This window comes from Chelonia mydas, chromosome 2 (genome assembly GCF_015237465.2).
Source record: "Chelonia mydas isolate rCheMyd1 chromosome 2, rCheMyd1.pri.v2, whole genome shotgun sequence".
Classification (NCBI taxonomy): Eukaryota; Metazoa; Chordata; order Testudines; family Cheloniidae; genus Chelonia; species Chelonia mydas.
Genome location: NC_057850.1, coordinates 54681383 through 54701931, shown reverse-complemented (window position 1 = coordinate 54701931; position 20549 = coordinate 54681383). Strand labels below are relative to the sequence as shown.

The 20549-nt window shown below is 41.4% G+C and overlaps 1 protein-coding gene across 1 annotated transcript in view; it reads left to right on the top strand.

Moving 5' to 3' along the window:
• CRISPLD1 (cysteine rich secretory protein LCCL domain containing 1) overlaps positions 1 to 20549 on the top strand; it is a 63627-nt gene that overhangs the window by 13405 nt on the left and 29673 nt on the right. The window lies entirely within an intron of this gene.

Sequence of the window (20549 nt, the reverse complement as noted above, 5' to 3'; positions counted from 1 at the left end):
CACAGCGCAATGCAGAATTATGCAGAAATATTTGGTGTGCAGAATATTCTCCCCGCCAATAGGCTGCAGAGATTTGGCTGCCACTAGGAGTCGCTGGACCCAGCAGAGCCCAGCTCGCAAATGGAAGACGAGGCCAGGGAGGTGGGAGAGGGAGGGATCTGGAGGATTCCCAGGGCTCCCTGAAGGAAGGAGGCAGCAGTGTGCAGGAAACCCGGGACCCAGCATCAAGCTGTTTCTCCCTCTGGATCCTTGTGCTCTAATAGGGTAGGGTCTGTGAGTGTCTGGGCCAGGGGGACCCTGCAGCTGGCCTCTGCGGGGCTAGAGGGTGTGAGAATCTGGCCCCCTGGCTGGGCTCTGTGGGGGAACGGGCAGAGAAGCAGGAAGAAGTAGGGGTTTCTTTAATTTTCTACTCCTGGGGGAATTTTTGTGTGTGTCTATCTTGTTACAGACATACTTGCTGACAGGTATTTTGAAATACATTTCCAAAATAATTGAAACTGGTGTGATTATATAGTGTTATATTGACAAATAAAATTTGCAGAATTTTATAGAATTTTAAAATATTAGGCACAGAATTTTTAATTTTTTCGCACAGAATTCCCCCCAGGAGTAACTGTAAGTATGGTGAAAAGAAAAGGAGGACTTGTGGCACCTTAGAGATTTGTTAGTCGCTAAGGTGCCACAAGTCCTCCTTTTCTTTTTGCGGTTACAGACTAACATGGCTGCTACTCTGAAACCTGTAAGTATGGTGTGGCTCTTGGAGATTCCACTGGGTCTCTTGGGGTTTATGGCTGACAGCTAATTATTTAGACCCTGATTTTATAAAATAAGCTTTCACTTTAAATCCTAGCTTTCTTTTTCATCACGAACCTTACTTTTCTGTACATGACAGGAAATATTTCGGCCTATTTTAGTCTAGAAATGTATCAAATCACAAGCTACAATAAGATCTATATTAGCGCTAGCTGTGTATAGTCACATTGCATCTTTTTTCACAGGCCACTCTCTTGAATGGTAAGACAGTTTTCAAACCCACCCTCAAATAGGTATTCACATGACCCCCTCCCACAATGTGACATGAGTAGAATCAGCACATCTCTTTGGGTTATGAGTGATGAGTCATAACATGCATTATGAAAATGCTACATACAATGGAAATGTGCATATGTTATGTAAATGTAGGCCCACATTCTGTTTTGCATTGTATAAGTATGCTATGGAGAAAAGAATGAATAAGGAGCTTATCCTTTCCTTGTTCCCCACTGCCCCCTTGTGCACCTGTGCAGAGGAGCAACTCAGGTCTAACTAAAAAGAAAAGGAGGACTTGTGGCACCTTAGAGACTAACAAATTTATTTGAGCATAAGCTTTCGTGAGCTACAGCTCACTTCATGAATACATCCAATGAAGTGAGCTGTAGCTCACGAAAGCTTACGCTCAAATAAATTTGTTAGTCTCTAAGGTGCCACAAGTCCTCCTTTTCTTTTTGCAGATACAGACTAACACTCTACTCTGAAATCAGGTCTAACTAGCACTCAAGAGAGCACAAAGAGGCAACAACTCTGCTTTCTGACTGTCCACAGCCTCTGAGGAGCAGTGTGTGTTGTCTAATGTGCTCCATTCAGCCTTTAGCAGTTACTCTGGTGTGCAGCATATACTAATCTAAGGTTTTGCTAATCTGTTTTAAAAACATGCAGATTTTTAAAACTGTGCCATTTCCGATCTTGTGCCCTTGATTATGATGGTGTTTGCACTCCAGTCTCTGCATTGCTTCAGTGGATAAATGATATACTCTACAGTGAGTGTGGTTGTGTATAATTGTTTGATGTTTTTAAATATCTTGTTGAAGTTCATAGTGCAGGAGTACATGAGGCAATATGCTGTGTTTGTGGCTATATTCTTCATTTGCCATTTCACCATTCTTGAAAACCATTCATGGCCTTATAAACTCGGCTGCCATGAATGTTATCCTTTAAATAATTCAGTAAGTAGCATCAAAAAGACACTTCATCAAATAAACCATGGAAATATTATAAATCAGAAAGGCTGGGTAGCCATATTTACATCTGTACTGTTTGGAAAATACAAGGAACTCTTTCTACAAACTATTTGCTCCCGTATTCCTAATAGGGTTGCCAGGTGTCCAGTTTTTGCATGGTTCCCAGGCAGTGGCCAGCATGTCCCTCCAGCTGCTAGGCGTAGAGGTGGTCAGGGGGGCTCTGCGTGCTGCCCCCACCCTCGAGCGCTGGTTCTGCGGCTCCCATTGGCCCGGAGCCTGCACCCCTCTCTCACACCCCAGCTCCCTGTCCCACCCATGAGCCCCCTCCTACACCCAAACTCCCTACCAGAGCCTGCACCCGAACCCCCTGCCCCAGCCCTGAGCCCCCTCCTGCACCCAAACTCCCTCCTTGAGCCTGCACTCCACCCCCTCTTCCGCACCCCCGCCCCCTGCCCCAACTCTGAGCCCCCTCCCGCGCTCAGAACCCCTCAGCCCCAGCCCAGAGACCCGTCCTGCACCCCCAGCTGGAGCCCTCACTCCTTCTGCCTCCCAACCTCTGGGCCCCAGCCCGGTGAAAATGAGTGAATGAGGGTGGGGGAGAGCGAGCGGGGTGGTGGTGGTGGAGTGAGGTAGGGCAGAGCCTCAGAGAAGGGGCAGGGCAGGGGGTGGGGCAAAGGCATTTGGTTTTGTGCTACTAAAAAGTTGCCAACCCTAATTCGTAAACACTGTGTAAGGCCACAAAAATGGTTTCCACAAATAAAACCTCCAAAGGCATCTTTAACATGAGTTAGCCATGAATTCTGTTTTTAAACTTACCTCCTCCCATGTATTCCTGCATTTGCCAGAAGTAGGTGTCTTTTCTGGAACAGAAAGAACAAGTGAATTAAGTATAGTTCCCATAAGACCCTCATTCCAATATTGTACTGCTGCATAATTAAGTTCGCAACACTATTTAATTCTATTATAAGTAGCCCCTTTAATGCAATTTTGAATTTTTTGGCACTTTGCCATTTAGTGAGAGTACTATGTTTTGTATTTACTGTAATTGTTGAAGGTAGGTCTTATTTATTTATTTAGTCTTCCTGTGGCCTGATTCTCTTTATAAGTTACCATAAGTCTATAACTTACGAATTTTTAAAATATGTTTTATTTCACAAACCTGGTGGAAGGAGATAAAAACCGACAACACTTTTTTACCTCAGACCCAGTTCTATTTTCAGATGTAACCATATGACAACTATGCATGTGTATGTGAAGGCAGCATTTGATCCCGATTTTGTTTATTTGTCACAGAAAATGAAAAGAGAAATAATTAACATCCACAGAATTATACTCTTTTCTGCCCACACAGGGTATAAAAGAAGTATGCACATTTATTATTAATTTGTATTGTGGTAGTGCCTATTTGTTCCTCTGTGGGTCACGTCATTCTGGTGTCTTTTCATAATGGTAAGTTATTACGTTGACAACGCTGACACAATGCTGTCCCTTTCAAGACTGTGGCTGACCCATGGCTTTCATGGAGCCTCACGTTTCAGAGCCATGAAGCCTTATCACACCATATTATGTGGTAACTATGAGGATTGGCCCTTTTAGAAGAAGAAAATTCAAAGATGGCCATTTGATGATATTTTGTGGTTCTTGAAAGTCCCAAATTTGGGGCAAATGCTTGCTCAAGTTTTTTTCTGTTTTTACTTAATCCTTGCTCAGGCAAATTCTCCTTGAAGTTAAGAATACAGCATAATTCAAAACTTCGGGTGACACTGACTCATTGCTACATAAAGCCATTCTGTGAATGTGACGATAAGGTGTTATTCAGCCCACCAGCCTGTTGGCAGGCTGGGATCATGGCTAAAGAACTTATTCAGACACTGCAAGGTTCTTTTGGGCCAGAGGATCTATATAAGTCAGGGATCCAGTAGCCCCATCCTCCCCACCCATTCCTGTCAGCCTCTCTATGGTGAACTATTTATCAGTCCCATTTTACAGCACACTTAGGTTACAGAGTCAGTATGTGTTGTGGAGCCAGTCTCTGTACCCCGGTGTAGTGTGAAGAACTGAAAAGGGGCTTAGAAAGTTTACAGGGACTTTCACTGGCCTTCCACACTTTGGTGAATTTCTCCATTCTGTGTATCAATGCCCATATTTAAGTTCTTAGGTCTTTCTGAAACATCTCGGTCATGTCTGTTTCGTTTGTCGTCTTGTCAGTTTTTCCAAAGCTTCACAGGGACACTTGAAAAAACACAATTCCCATTCCTTTAGAGCTGAGAACTGTGGTCTGTGGAATCCTTTAAGTGGCTGGAGGGCACTTAAAAAAACAACTTAGCTCCCTTTTCAGAGCAAACTTGTCTGCTTCCTTCCTGGCTTTCCACTTTCCTGCTTCACTTCAAAGGCTGGTGGAAGTGCTTCAGCTTCTTTGCCCAGTGCTGAGAGGCTACTGACGCTGCATCAAAGAATACTGTGACGTTGACTTATCCTCTTATTCTGTCTGGCATTTTTCAGCAAAGGATTCTGCAGCTTGAAAGTGGCTCAGTGAACAAGTGGGTAAGTCCATGTTATGACTTTGATGTAATGCCAGTAGCAACTAACAGGTTTCAGAGTAGCAGCCATGTTAGTCTGTATTCGCAAAAAGAAAAGGAGTACTAGTGGCACCTTAGAGACTAACCAATTTATTTGAGCATAAGCTTTTGTGAGCTACAGCTCACTTCATAGGATGCATTCAGTGGACAAATGCATCCGATGAAGTGAGCTGTAGCTCACGAAAGCTTATGCTCAAATAAATTGGTTAGTCTCTATAGTAGCAACTAAGTGGCTCCAAGCACAGAAGCTGGAAGTGGGAAAGATTGGTTTACTGTTTCAAAGTTTAAGAGAGCTTTACCAAAATAAAAATAAAAATTACAAAAGTAGGAGGGATGCAATTCATCTATCGTTTTTATTTTGCTGTCAGAGAATTTCTTCACCACTGTTAGCAAAATTATTAATTTGCAGCTGCAGAACATAGAGCTCAAGCAGTAAAATCTGTAGTGAAGACAGAAAGAATTGTTGATTTACACAGAGTAAATCTAACATGTCTTCTTCATGTTACCCAACCAGGAATCTGAATTAATTTAAGATTTGTTTATTTAGAAGCACTGACTGAAACTCCCCTGAATACTATGGGTGAATTTGGCCTGTCCTCTACAGAAGGAGGTGCCATTCACCCTTGATTTTACTTGAAGCAAAGTGGCTTGTGAGACCAGGAAAAATGACTCTTAAAAGAAAGCCATTTTCGTCCATAATGAGAACCTTTTTTCATATTTTGTGAAAACAATACCTTTTTGTAACATAAAATGAGTTTACTTCAGTCATTACATCCAATGTTTTGGGGTGCATTTACAAGAAACACAAGTATTCATTAAATAGCTCACCACATTTGCCCTGGGTCCCATGCTGGCCCTCAAAATCAAATCGCAAGCAACTCTTACTTGAAGACAGTTGCTCAACTCTGGTTTTTATGGAACATTTTAAAGCAGATCTCTTATAGGGGTGCTAAATCATGTCTAATTACTGTGTCGTCCTTTCCAGTATTCCATTTCTACTGTATTAAAATCAGATTCACAGGAGTCACCATTAAAAAGCCAATATTCATCAGACCATAGTATCTGAGACACTGCAATTACTTCCTGAAGCATCTCTTGATATATTATATGGTAACAGTTGTTAAAAATTGGCTTGTAATGGTGGTAGGAGGTGATTAAAGAAATATTTAAGGCTCTGGTCTTCTCACAATAGGATATACATGTATATAGACATGAATAAGTTGTAATAGAAGTGGAGTAAATGACTCTTTGTCAACAGAAGGTGTTGGGAAATTAAGGTCAGTTATCACAGTTCTTTTGCTACTCCAGAACACTATTGCTCTTAAAATATACAGTCAGTAAGATGATTTTAAAACATTGTGGATTTTGTTATCTATTTTGCAGTTTTAAAACAGCAACATTGACATTGCGGGCAAGTCACCTTAGGCATCTGAATATTTCAGCAAGATCTTAACATGTTTAGATTACACTGAAAATGAAATGTGATTTGTCATTTGTGCCGTTGCTATTTTTGTTTTTGACTCTTCTAACACCAAAACTGCAAACACATGAAACTGTAATACAGGGTTACTTCAGAAATTGGTGCAGTTTACTCAGTGTTCAGGAACAATATTTTTGGCTTCAGACTACTCTGCTGCTTCTAGGGAAAAGCCACATTTTTTCCTGCTTTCTTTTCTTTTCCAGAAGAGTAGTTGAAGCCTCTGGGTCTGTGTAGGGATTTCTTTAAGAAGTTTTATAAACATCAGACTTTCAAAACTGAAATATAAAAAAGTTCTTGCCACTTTCCTTCCAGTTAGTTTTCCTTCCAGTGCTATAGCAGAAAATGGTAAAGGGGAAAAATATAATAATGTCAACTATTCCCTCTTTTTTACTATCCTAAATATGATTAGTAATGGAACTGCTAGTCTTTAGGGTAGTATAGTTATTTTCATATTTGGAAGGAGGGTTATGTAATGGTTGGAGCAGAAATGGAGCATTTGATCCCAGCTTCTGTCACTGACTATCAGTGCGGCCTTAAATAAGACACAAAGTCCAAAGTTGTCAGACCTAGATCCATATTTAACTATTTAAATAAGTGATCTAATTTTCAGAGTTACTGAGCATCACCAATTTCCACTGATTTCTTTCAGGTGCCTAAATATGAATTTAGATGTCTAACTTCAGTCATCTGCATTGGAGAATTTGACCTTAACCACTCACTGTGTCAGTGTACTCCTCTATATTAAACAATATAATAATTTTTACCTATATTGAAATGATATTGAGAGGATTAAGTGTCTGTAAAGTGCTTTGAGATCTTTGGATGGGATGTGCAATGAAATTCAACTTATTATTATTACATGGAACATATAGTTATCGTAAAGTGAGGCTCTGGGCACCTTGTCTTTCTTACTAGCATAATATGTTGGTGCCAGGCTGCTGATTTGTACTTATTTTTGGCTTATTCGACCATGGTATTTTTCATCCAATATTTCATCCTTCCTTTTTTCCCTTCTCAATGTAATTAGTCTTAAAGAACACAGTGGAAGCTATTAAAACTTAAATACCATACTGTACCATGGTATTTATGTTACAACTCTACTACCAATATTTAGAATGTGTACCACTGTGAGGTATTTATACCATGCCATGATAAATGTTTACTTTCAGTGGTACTCACTGTACTTATTTCCATCTTTAACAAGTTTAAATTTCAGCTCTTTTACTTCCATAGAATCATAGACATGTAAGGCTGGAAGGACTTTGAGGTCATCATGTCCAGCCCCCTGCCCTGAAGCAGGACTAAGTATTATCTAGACCAGTGCTTCTCAAGCTATCTGATATGGGGGTCCGGCAAATTTTTTTCCAATGTGTGCGCAGACCAGCAGCTGATGGCTTGCGGACCGGCACCAGTCTGCGGACCACCACTTTGAGTAGCACTGATCTAGACCATCCCTGACAGGTGTTTGTCCAGCCTTCTTCTTAAAAACCTCCAGTGACAGGGATTCCACAACCTCCTTTGGAAGCCTGCTCCAGTGCTTAACAATTCTTACAATTAGAAAGTTTTTCCTAATATCTAACTTAAATCTCCCTTGCTGCAGATTTAAGCCCATTACTACTTGTTCTACCTTCAGTGGACATGAAGAACAATTGATAACAATCCTCTTTTAACAGCCCTTAATACAGTTGAGTACTTATCGCATCCCCCCTCAGTCTTCTTTTCTCAAGACTAAACCTTCCCCCCCCCCCCCTTTTTTTTTTTTTTACCTTTCCTCATAGATCAGGTTTTCTAAATCTTTGATCATTTTTGTTGCTTTCCTCTGGCCACTCCCTAGTTTGTCCACATCTTTCCTAAAGTGTGGTGCCCAGAATTAGACACAGTATTCCAACGGAGGCCTCACCAGTGCTGAGTACAGTGGAAGAAGTATCTCCTGTCTCTGACATATGATGCTCCTGTTAATGCACCCCAGAATGATATCAGCCTTTTTTGCAACTCTATCATGTTGTTGACTCAGATTCAATTTGTGTTATGCTTTAGCCCCCAGATCCTTGTCAGCACTAGTACTGCCTACCCCGTTATTCCCTATTTTGTAGTTGTACATTTGATTGTTAATCCCTAAGAGTAGTACTTGTCTTTATTGAATTTCATCTGTAATTCCCTGAATTCCCTTTTTTCCCCTATTTAAAGATAGGTATTATGTTTGCCTTTCTGCAGTCCCCTGGGACTTCACCTGTCCTCCATGAGTTCTCAAAGACACTTGCTAATGGTTACTAGGTTGCTTCTGCTAGCTCCTCATTACCTTAGGGTGAATTTAATCAGGTCTTGCAGAGTTTAATACATCTAACTTATCTAAATATGCTTTAACCTATTTTTTCCTTATTTTGGCTTGTGTTCCATCACCCTGGTTGTTAATATTAATTGAATTGAGTATCTGATCACCATCTGTCTTTTTAGTGAAGACTGAAACAAAACAGGCATTAAACACAGCCTTCAATATACTGCTTTATGCCTTTTTTCCTTTCCCTGAATATGTGAATTTCTATCTAGCTGTGTAAAATGTTATTTTGGTATTCTACATCCCACTAGAAAGTGCTTTGGGATTCTGTTTGAAGGTGTTACAAGGTAAAGAGATGCTGCACAGTTCTCATGCATGAAAGGTTAACTCAGATCCCTGCTTGTCACATGGGTGATCAATGATGAGGGCATGACTGCAGAGGGAAAGTGGCTGTGTAAATGGTTCCTTGGGAAGAAGGGTATGGGTTTTTTTTCTTCTTCTCTCAGCTGACTAAAAAGCTGGAAGGGTCTCTATCAATTAGGACCCATTGTTCTGAGTGTCTTTGTTTGTTTGTAACTTCTTTTTTATAAATCAATAAAAGCAAGCCCTAAGGAAAGGGATTGAAACTCTGCCACTGGTCAGTGTTATTAATCTTCTTTGGCTGGGGATTCTGCCCATTGACTTACAAAAAGGATGCCCTCAGTGCTAAATTTGTAATGTAAGAGGTGCTGGAGCTCAAGCAATTAGATGCTGGGGCTCAAGCAATTTTTTACTTTCATAACTGATGCAGCGAGCTCAGATCTGCTGGGGCTCTGAACTGCTGAGCCTGGAGGTGCCAGGGTCAGCCCTGACAAGCCCTGACACAAATTAAGCACTGGCTGCCCTATACAGCTATATGACCACATGGTAGCAACAGGAAGAAATGAAAACAAGTGGCTGCACACACAGCTGCCAGACTTTAGAATAGTTGCTGTGAAGAAAATCATTATTACAGGTCATTGTTGAATATTGAGCCAGGGCTATGTTAGGGGTGTTAGAACTCGAATGTTTGGTCTCCTAGGCTTTAGACCAACAGGTAACTGATTGACTGGGATTGCTGAATGACTCTGTCCCAACTTCTGGAAATTAATTTTTAAAGTCCAATCCTCTTAGCACCTGTCCTCTCAGTTATATCAGTCGGTTTTAAAATTCACATCTTGGGTTCTGAATAGTAGTAATGAAAAGGTGTTCCTCTTATCCACCTGATGCTACTGAAATCAATGGCAAAATTCCCATAGACTTCAACAGAACCTGGACTGGCTTCATGTTAGTCAAAGACAAAAGCAAAATTTGGCAAGCTATCCATTCACTATTAACAAGCTTTGAAGGTCCAGTTCAAGAGTCTGATTAAATTGATATTCCTAATACCTTAATTTTGAATAGAGAAGTTGCTTCACACAATTGGTTTCCATGGAAACACTCTGAGGATGAATTCTCATGCATTGCAGTCATATAAGTTTTTGACCTTTGTATTCTCTTTGCAGACCTATTACTAAAGTAGATTTTGCATCAATAGCCACCAGCAGCTTTGCAGGCTATGTTTTTCTGCTTAACCCCCAAACCAATATATATATATATATTTATCCACTTAAAAAGAGTCTTGTCCAGACAGGTGAAAACAAGATCCAGTGTGGTCTCTTCAGCGTGTGGATTTTTCACACCCCTGAGAGACATAGCTGTACTGATGTAATTCCTAGTGTAGACCTGGCCTGAGTCAGTATAATGTTTGTCTTCTTCCTGAATGCCATATGAGTTCTGACATGAACCAGAAAAAGAAAAAATCTGAAGGCTTGTCTACAGGGGGACACCCAAGAAAATTAATCGGAATTAACCAAAGGTGTGAATTTGAAGTGGATTAGTTAAACTGCATTAAAGCCCTGTGTGAAAACCCTCATTCAAAATTAAAGCAGCCTTAATTTAGTTTAGTTTAATTTCAGGATGAATTAAGCTAAACCAAATTTAGATCAATTTAATTCTCAATAACATCATCTTCACAGGGACCTAATCTACTTCACATTCACACCTGTAGTTAATTTGGGTTAATTTTCCTGGTTGTAACTCTTATTTCTGGCAAATAGGGATGTGGTGGAATAATGAGAGAGAGACTGACAATAGATACTGTTATTAAGAAGCTTAGTTCTTTTGTGTTTTCTGGATAATTTTGTTAACTTCACTGAATGTGTAATAATATGTCCATGTAAGATATAATTTTATGTGAAATTGTTGTAAAGTGCCCAGAGCAAGAATAAATTAAATAAAAAACACCTTCCTATTAATCCTTTTTGTTTTGATGGAGAAGTAGAGGTACTTTTTCAGTGAACTGTAAATGGGTAGCTCTGCCTGATGTCAAGAACACAGTTTCAGCTAGGAAGGGGCTGGTCTTAATGTATTGGCCACCCATTTCTCCACAATTCCTCCCTCTCTCCTTTCCAAAGGAATCCATTAACTGAGTGAAACCATCTGATAGACAAGAAAATCACCATACTTTTCTGTCAGTGTGCTATGGTAGCTACGTGCACTGTCCTCTTCTACTGGTTGGTCCACACAGAGAATAAGAGTGTGTCAGCTTTTAACTAAGATGGTAGATGGTGCTTTTGGTACTTAGATTCAGTCCTCACAGACCACTTATCATGTGGGGGTTATATTATAGTATTTATTTTAAATGGGATCACTATGGAAGCAGATGGCTGAAGCCTTCTCCCATAAAGAATACAGAGGAGAATTACAGGAACTCCTCACTTAAAGTCGTCCCGGTTAACGTTGTTTCGTTGTTACATTGCTGATCAATTAGTGAACATGCTCGTTTAAAGTTGTGCAATGTCATTCTAATGTCGTTTGGCAGCCGCCTGCTTTGTCCACTGCTTGCAGGAAGAGCAGCCCGTTGCAGCTAGCTGGTGGGTGGTTGGAGCCAGGGTGGACCGGCAGCCCCCCTGGCAGCCCCCCTATCAGCTCCCCACTCCCCTAAGTTCCCTGTGCAGCAGCTGCTCAGCAGGCTACCAATTGCTGCAGTTCAGCTGTCCCTCCCCCCACTGCCATGTGCTGCTCCTGCCCTCTGCCTTGGAGCTGCTCCCCGAGACTCCTGCTTGCTGGGGAAGGGGGGGAAGAAGAGAGGGGCTAATGTCAGGGTGTCCCCCTCCCCCCTGCTCCTGCACCCCGCTTACCCCATCTTCCATAGAGCGGGGGGACAGACAGAGGGAGCTGCTGCCTTAGGCAGCTGTGGTCCAGTCTCAGCTTGCTGATCTAATTAACAATGCAGTGTACTTCTGACACCACTCTTCATACTTAAAGGGGAAATGCACATCTCTATCTCTTAAACACACACAGGGTGTGTGTCTCTGTCTGCCTCCGTCCTTTCCTGCTGCCTTGTGGAGTATGAGAGTTAACCCTTGAGGGCTCAGCCAATTGCTAGTTCATCATTTAGCAGTAAGGCATTCCCTGGAAAATATCCTACCCTCTGACTCCCCCACCTCAACCAAGCTTCACAATCATCATCACTGTGTACCAGTATTAAATTGTTTGTTTAAAACTTATACTGTGTGTGTGTATATATACATATAATATAGTCTTTTGTCTGGTGAAAAAAATTTCCCTGGAACCTAATCCCCTCATTTACATTAAGTCTTATGGGGAAATCAGATTCACTTAACATCATTACGCTTAAAGTCGCATTTTTCAGGAACATAACTACAACATTAAGTGAGGAGTTCCTGTATTTGAACTCCTGAATGCTCTGGAGTAACTTCATGAGTGGTGTGTGTATTTGGAAGGGAAGAAGAAAAGGAATTTAGCATTATTTGCTGCAGAAGCAAAGTTTATAAGCATAGGCTCTCTGCTTTCTGGTTGGCTCCAGATCTTTCCTCAGCTCAGTGCCACATACCTTTTCTTTATGACCAGGTTTCATTTAAAAAATGATTATCTGCCAAAAAATTGCCTATTTTTAATATAAATTTTAGTCATGATTTTTCATCAGGACAGCTCATTTCCTCTTTTATTGTGTCAATGAATGAATTAAAATCATATTAAATTAATATCAAACATTGATATCATATGATGTGCCAGATTCAGCAGTAAAATGGGCAACTTGATAGAATTTAATGTTATGATTAAAATGAATTTAATGTTATGATATAAAAGGGAAATCAACTGTAAGTGATACAGCTTTGGACAAAATATTGTAAACTTTAATGACCTCACAGGCAAACTGGCGAAGAAAGAAAGAGATTGCATTTATATTGTGTTTTTTGTTTCACTTTTTTAGTTTAAGTGATGTTCGCAATCAAGCATGTTTTTGCTTTTAAGTTAGTGAAATACATTTGTGCTGAAAGAGGCAGTAAATAAAAGAACTGAAACCAAATAGTGTGTGTATAAAAACACTTGATCACAGAGTGTAATAATCAGAAATTGAACTGTTTTATTAATAATATATGGACTCAGCTCAGCCATACATACTAAGATTCTACCATTGATGTTAAAACAAGGAAAACAAAGGTGGAAGATTTATCCAGCTGTTCTGGCTAGCTGGAGAACAACAGTTCTTGAAGTGACTTTGCACTGTATAATGGACTGTTAAAACAAGTTTAAAGAGCATCAAAGAATATGGAGAAATTTGTATACATTATATGAATGTTAAACTGGACAGTTCATCAGCTAGCATAGTGTCGATGGAGAAACTGCAAGTTGAGCAAGCATAACTGAAAAATTGGCCATGGTATGCTCCACAAACAGGCCCACGGAAAGCAACTTGTGGAGGTAAATTGCTGACCTGAGCAAGCCAGCCGCTGTTCAAGGTATGTCCCAAGATGCTTGTACCAACAGTTATAGCCTAACTGGTTATCTTACACAAGCTGGTGTAACAAGATGTTACTCAGAGAGACTGGAAAATTCCAGTCGCAGTTGCAAGAACTCAAAAGCTGATGTCCTGTTCCCTAATTGGATGGCACGAGAGGATGACCTTCATTTTCATTGGACATTTCAAATCTTAGCAAGAAGTATGGGACACCATTTGATTGGTCCACACCAGCACTTCCAAGAAGAGAAACCAAGTTAGGTAAGAACCAAGAAATAGGATAAAGTGGCTTGTCTCCTTTTAGCACATTGCTTCCCGAAAGCAGAAGACACATGTTAAAACAGAAGACTGAGGTCATGGGCTAGTCACTGGTGGAATCCTCCTAATGAAATCAAGTACGTTTCTTGGATAAGCACCTTTAACTGTCTCTTTCTGTTTTCCAGCAATTCATTTTGCCCCCACCACATCGCCAAAAGATTACGATAGTCGTATCCATCCTTCTCTGCACCTGTTTGCATTGTCGAGTCGACGCCTGCTATGAACAATAACTGAGCTTAAGGTTGGCAGCTGAGTAAAGATCTGATGATAAGTAACATAGAGACTTTCTCTTGGGTGATGACCCAAATCAGTCAGTTGACCACTTCCTGAAATGGAGTACCTAATTAGTAAGGAAGTAAACATGCTTTTGTATGTGCTCTAAAGATAGTTACAGAGATATTGGAACAGGTTCTAATTAAGATGGTTGTAAACTAGCTTTAAAACTGAACAAGTTACTGTTAAGTAAGATTGTAAAACTGTACATTTTGTCTACCATAGGTAGTGGTTTTGTACTGCCTTTCAAGTTCTAGGTGTACCCAGACATAAAATGAGTTCCTCATCCTCTCCACCTATATCTAATAAATGTGCCACTTTGTGACATATACCATTTGATAACTTCAAAATCCCAATCTAACTACAGAATTGTGGTGTTCCCCTTATATTGTGCAGTTTGTTTGTTTTTCTGGAGATTTCCAGTTGGAGGCACCATCTGCTAATATAAAAACCATAATCCAGGGATCTTTTACCCCAAGGCCACAGCTTTAACCCCTGCAACATAAAAACCGAGAGTTGTTATGTATCAGTCGGCCTCAGAATGTGGCCCATTATGAAACTTTGAGGCCCCAATCCTGTGACACACTCTGGCTGTTCTCAGCTGCTCTGCCACAACAGGCCAGCCCTAACCCTGTAGACCCAGGCCTTAGAGGATCTCACATGCATAGATGGATCCTCAGTTGGAATAGAGCTCCCGCAATGGCTCTTAAACCACTACTGTCCTGCTGCTGCACTATGAGCTTTGGCTGGGGGGGCATGCCTGAGGCATCCCTGAACCTCAGTAATCCACTGGTACTTGAATGTTTCCTTGAGTCTGTTGGCAGCTAGTGCAAGTTAGAGCAACCTAATCCAGGAGCCTGGAACAGGAGAGAGCTGTCCTAAGATTGGGAGTCTGCACAGGCCTTCTTTGCGCCGGCTCTACTCAGCCATGCAGAGTGTTTCTCAACTGCAGCTGAAGATCTAGTCTAAGAGCAGGAAGAATTGTACATTCCTATTTTTGGTGGAATAGAGAGGATATTTTTTAATGTGGACAAAGAAGACATGAGAAGACTGCACTATACCTTCTGGCCAGAAAGCATTTTGAAAAATGGAAACATTTCAGAAACTTTTTGAAGACTATCCAATCTCAACAGTGCCCTGGAGTACAGTTGTTCATCTGTCATCAGCGGTGACAATTAATAAAATGTTTTCATCAGAGACTGTTCTTGCAGCTCTCTGGATGGATACATTTCATCATTCTCTGCAGAAAATTCACTTAAAAGTCACTTAAGCCTCAGCTTTAGGTCTTGCTCGCCAACAGACAGACTAACTAGATTAGATCTAGCAGTGAATCAGAATTTGATTTTGGATTAACTGCATAAAGTATTTGAAACTTCTGAAAAGGAAGATGGTAAAATCCTTTTCTGTGTGACTAACTGCTTTTAAAGAAGAAGACATTATGAGGTCTTCAGAATAGAATGTTAATATAGTTTGGGTGGTTCTTTAAAGAATAAAATGAAGCTTAGTTTGCCTTGGAGACAGACTATTCTGGAGATTTGCAGGAAAGAAGATTACACTTTATGTTTGTATTAGTGTAAAGCACATCCCTAAGATCCATTTAATAAGACCATCCATATGGGTAATTGTTTCGATGCAGTTTGGATTTAAATTTGGACTGGGCACACAGTTCAGAAAATATACGAAACAGCTTGAACCAGCCATGTTCACGTTCACTGAACTAAATCTAAATATAGCAAAATTCTGAGCAGACTTGAATGTAGTAGCATTGTCACAATGCACACAGCAAAAGCACAGTGTGGTGACTTTTAAGCTGCACCATTACCAAGTCATGCTGCCATCTCAGAATGCTACATAAACTGTACTGCCGTTGAGTTCTTCTTCACTCAGCTCAGTCTACCTGTGGAACTCCTTGCCTGAGGAGGTTGTGAAGGCTCGGACTATAACAGGGTTTAAAAGAGAACTGGATAAATTCATGGCGGTTAAGTCCATTAATGGCTATTAGCCAGGATGGGTAAGGAATGGTGTCCCTAGCCTCTGTTTGTCAGAGGGTGGAGATGGATGGCAGGAGAGAGATCACTTGATCATTACCTGTTAGGTTCATTCCCTCTGGGGCACCTGGCATTGGCCACTGTCGGTAGACAGGATACTGGGCTGGATGGACCTTTGGTCTGATCCAGTATGGCTATTCTTATGTTCTTATGATTTAAAAGGCACGATTAAAAGAGCTAACTCTGTGTAGTGGAAACATGACAGTCTACCCATTTTTGATGGGCATATACAATAAGAAGGAATAGAAGATATTTATAGTGGCATACACAGCTGTAACTAGGATCTATAGGTCAAAAAGAAGAGAGAAGATTTAGGCTTAACGTCAGGTAAAACTTCCTGACTGCAAGGTCTAGTAGATATTTTCTCAAGGAGAGGGAAGGAATCCTAGCACTTATGACATTTAAGTTTAGACAGGACCAAATGCATGTACAATAACCCTGCCTTGACAAAGTGGTAGACTAAGGACTTCTGATGCAAATCCCACTGAGTTCAATAGGAAAAAATATCCTAATGATTTCAGTGGGTTTTAGGATCTTCCCCTAGATTACTTGAAAGGTCTGTTCCATCATTAGTATCATGATTCTGTTACAATAAACGCTACAGTTCGGGAGCCCAAATTTACCCTTAAAATGGGCATATGGGTATGTCTTATGTCTTATGGGCATATTGATAAGAGTAATGGTTAAAGACAGCAAATGAGGGGGAGGTCGACACTAATATCCTCAATGGCTGTGAAGGCTGCTGTGAAGCAAGAACTCCAATTGTCTTGATCTCCTTGCCATTTGATTAGGATCTTGTCTCATCAAAAATCTGTGGGGAAATTGGTGTGCAACAGTTTCTTCATATTAAAAGAATCCACGCACAGGTGTCTTTCACGGAAATTCCACTATCTACCAGGACATACCTCAGGTCCTTTAGTAACCAGCTAATGGCGACGGGAGCAGGATTGTGATGTCTGGGAGCTCCAAGTCATAAACTGACATAGAGGCAACAGTTACAAGATGGCCTTTAAACACTCAGATGAGGCAGGAGTGCGTTTTTGGCAGCTGTAACTGAATGAGCAGTCCTTTTTAGGATCCGCTCTGCTCACCCCACATGGGGACGGGGCTAGAAAATGTGCCCCAAACATAGCCTGGCTCACACCTCCCATTTGGATTACCATGTCCAGAGGAATCATCTTGTAGCAGTCAAAATCAGCAAAGTAATTTAATCTGACTTGGAATGTCACGACTCTCATGAACCAAAGTAATACTGATCATCCAGAGTGTCGTACCACAATTGTGGCCCAAGAACTAAAGTGATATGACATCAATATCGCTGCCCTGTGTGAGAGCCGACGAGCAGGAGTGGGACAGCTCAAGGAACAAGGAAGTGGATATACCTGCTTTCGGAAAGGAAAACCTGAAGCAGAATATCGAACTCACACAGAGTTGCATTTGGCATCAAAACTGAACTTGTCAACCAACTTAATGAGCTCCCTGTTGGAATCAATGAACATCTTATGATTCTTTGATTGAAACTCGCAGTGAACCAATATGCTACTGTTATTAATGCATATACCCTGGCACTTGATGATGATGCCAAAGAAGAATTCTGCACCAGCCTTGATCAAGTCCTCTCTGGTTTACCAGTGACAGATCGGGTCATCCTTCTTGGAAACTTTAATGCTAGAGTCAGATGGGAGTTGAAACTATGGAACAGAATGATTAGCAAGGAAGGTCAATTCAAATGGTATCCTTCTGACCAAATGTACAGAATATCAACTTGTTGTCACTAACTCTGTGTTCCACCAGCAAAACAAATGCAAGACATTATGGCAACATCCACAATCTAAGCACTGGCATTTGGTTGACAATGTCATTGTCCGGGCCCGGGATTGCAAAGATGTCCGTATTACTCAAGCTATGACTGGAGGCAATGACTGATGATTGCCTCATTGCTCGATCATGACCATCAGACTGGCCCCTAAATGATGGCTGCAATGGAAATGATGCAGACAGAAAAATCAACATAGAGGCACTCAAGGATCCAACAAAGTGTGACCTTTTCTGCCAATGCCTCAGTGAAAAACTGACAAAACTCAAAAAAAGACAACTAGAATGTTTCAGCAGCACCTGGGATGCCCTCAAATCTAGCATCCTCGGTGCTTCCAAAGACATGCTAGGTTTCTCTACTATAAAACCTCTTGTGAACGTTGAAAATGATCGGGAGATACAAATCTTTGTCAATCGGAAACACAAGGCCTTTTGTGTCTGGCAGAACAACATCAAGTCTGTGCAAAAGAAGTCAGTTCACCAACAAGCAAAGGCAGAGGTCCAAAAAAGAATTTGCAACATGAGGAACAGTTGGTGGCTGGATAAATCGCATGAGCTTCAACTTCTTACTGAAACTCATGATATGCCTGGCTTCTTTAATGCCGTTAAAACTATATGTGGCCCATGTGTCCAGGAGTCAACCCTTCTGAGATCTAAGGATGGAGGGAAGTTGATCAAAGAAATGGAAGCTGTCAGTGCGTGCAGGAAGGAACACTTTGAAGATCTTCTCAATCAGGACTCTGCTGTTGATGACAGTGTCTTCATCTTCATCGCACAACACCCAATCATGAACTCAGAATAAGTGTGGAGCTATTGGAATAAATGTGTGGAGCTATTAAGAAGATGAAGAACAGCAAAGCATCTGGAGTCAATGGAATCCCTGCAGAAATTTATAAGCGCGGGGGAGAGGAACTCACCTCACAACTACACACTCTTGTTCTGAAAATCTGGAACCATGAGAAAATCTCAGATGAATTTAGAGATGCTATGATTGTGACGATTTTCAAGAGAGGAGATTAATCTGACTGTGGAAATTATACAGCTATCTATCTGTTAGCAACTTCATTAAAGGTTCTTTCAAGACTTTTCCTGGAGTGTCATCTTCCTCTTGCTGCAGACATTCTACCTGAATCTCAGTGTGGGGTTTAGACCATCTAGAGGCACTATTGACATGATCTTCACTGCTCGCCAGCTGCAGGAAAAATTTAGAGAACAGCACAGACCACTATACCTGGTGTTCATTTTCCTGACAAAAGCCTTTGACGCCCTTAACAGGGAAGCATTGTGGAAAATCTTTCTTAAGTATGGATGTCCACCAAAATTTGTCACCATTCTTCATCTCCTTCATATTGACATGCAAGTGATGATCCACTGTAATGTATCTTTTAGGGTTAATACAGGCATCAAGCAGGGCTGTGTCACTGCCTAAACACTCTTTTTTCCATCTTCCTTGCTGCAGTGCTTTATTTGATCACTGATAAGCAGGGCTACGATTTTGTCATGGAAGTCACAGATTCTGTGACTTCCAGAGACCTCTGTGACTTGAGCCCGCAGTGCCTGGGAGCTGCAGGGTCCCCCCATTCCTGTGGTGGCTGGGAACTGCAGGGCCCCAAGCTCCCAGCCACCATGGGTAGGGGAGCTCGGAGCCACCACGGGCAGTCAGGGTGCCCCTGGAGCTTGGAGCTGCTGCGGGCAGCCGGGATGCCCTGGAGGGGCATTGGGGGTTCCCCCCAGCTGGGAACCACAGGTGGCGGGGATGCCTTGCAGCTCCCAGCCAGGCCCCCGGGGAACCCACAGCTCCCCATTTTGTCATGCACATTTTTAGTAAAAGTCATGGATAGGTCATGGGCTTCCATGATTTTTTCTTTATTGCCCATGACCTGTCCGTGATTTTTACTAAAAATATGCGTGAACTTAGCCTTACTGATAAGATCCTGGTAGGAGCGCAGCGAATCTACTGAGTGGATGGCAGGCTGTTCAACCTTGGCCACTTCCAATCCAGACTCAAAACATCATCGACTTCAGCTGTTGAGCTTCAGTATGCGGATAATGCCGTACTGAGTGCTCACTCAGAAACAGATCTTCAGGCAATCATGGATGTCTTTGCTGAAGCATCTCAGAAAATGGGACTGACACGAAACATTCAAAAGACAAAGGTCCTCCATCAGCAAGCTCCTGCTGCACAATTGCCAGCACCAGCAATACAGCCCTACGATAACCTTCTGGAGAATGTTGCGCACTTCCCATATCTTGGAAGCAACCTCTCACAGACAGCTGGTATTGATTAAGAAATCCAGTACTGCCTCAAATGTGCTGAGCTTTTGGTTGTCTGAAAAAGAGGGTGTTTCTGAAACTACCCGGTCAGAGATAGAAGAAGTCAGGCAGCATTAATATGGTGCTTGAACTAAAAGAGGAGATACCTGCTCAACTCTGAAACTGGCTTCTAAAATCTTCTAAAATTAATATTGCCTGGTTAGTGCAGTACAAACATAGTAAGATGTGGTCTCTACTGGTGATGTGTATCAGAGAAAAGGTGAGTTTTCATATATGGTTGGAAGGAGAGGGAAACTTCCAAGTTTCTGTTTGCCTCTCAGCAATAAGCTTACTCCGACAATTGCTTCTAAAGGACATTGTGATAAACAGACCATAATTCATATATCAGTTTATTTTACTTTTCTAAAACACTTTGGAATGGACAGAAGTATTTTCCACTTAGTGGCATAGTGAATTGCTTCACATGCTGAACATAACCTATTTTACCAGCCTCACCATACAGCCAAGACAGTCATTTTGTTTAGATTCTGGAAGCTTGCACTATTCCTCAAGTAGATGTTTGAATTTTATGTTATTTCTACGAAAGCTGATTATGAAAAAGGAGGAGAAAAACCCTTAATTTCAGATAAACTGTGGGACTGGGGGGGGAACCCCTTATGCTGAAA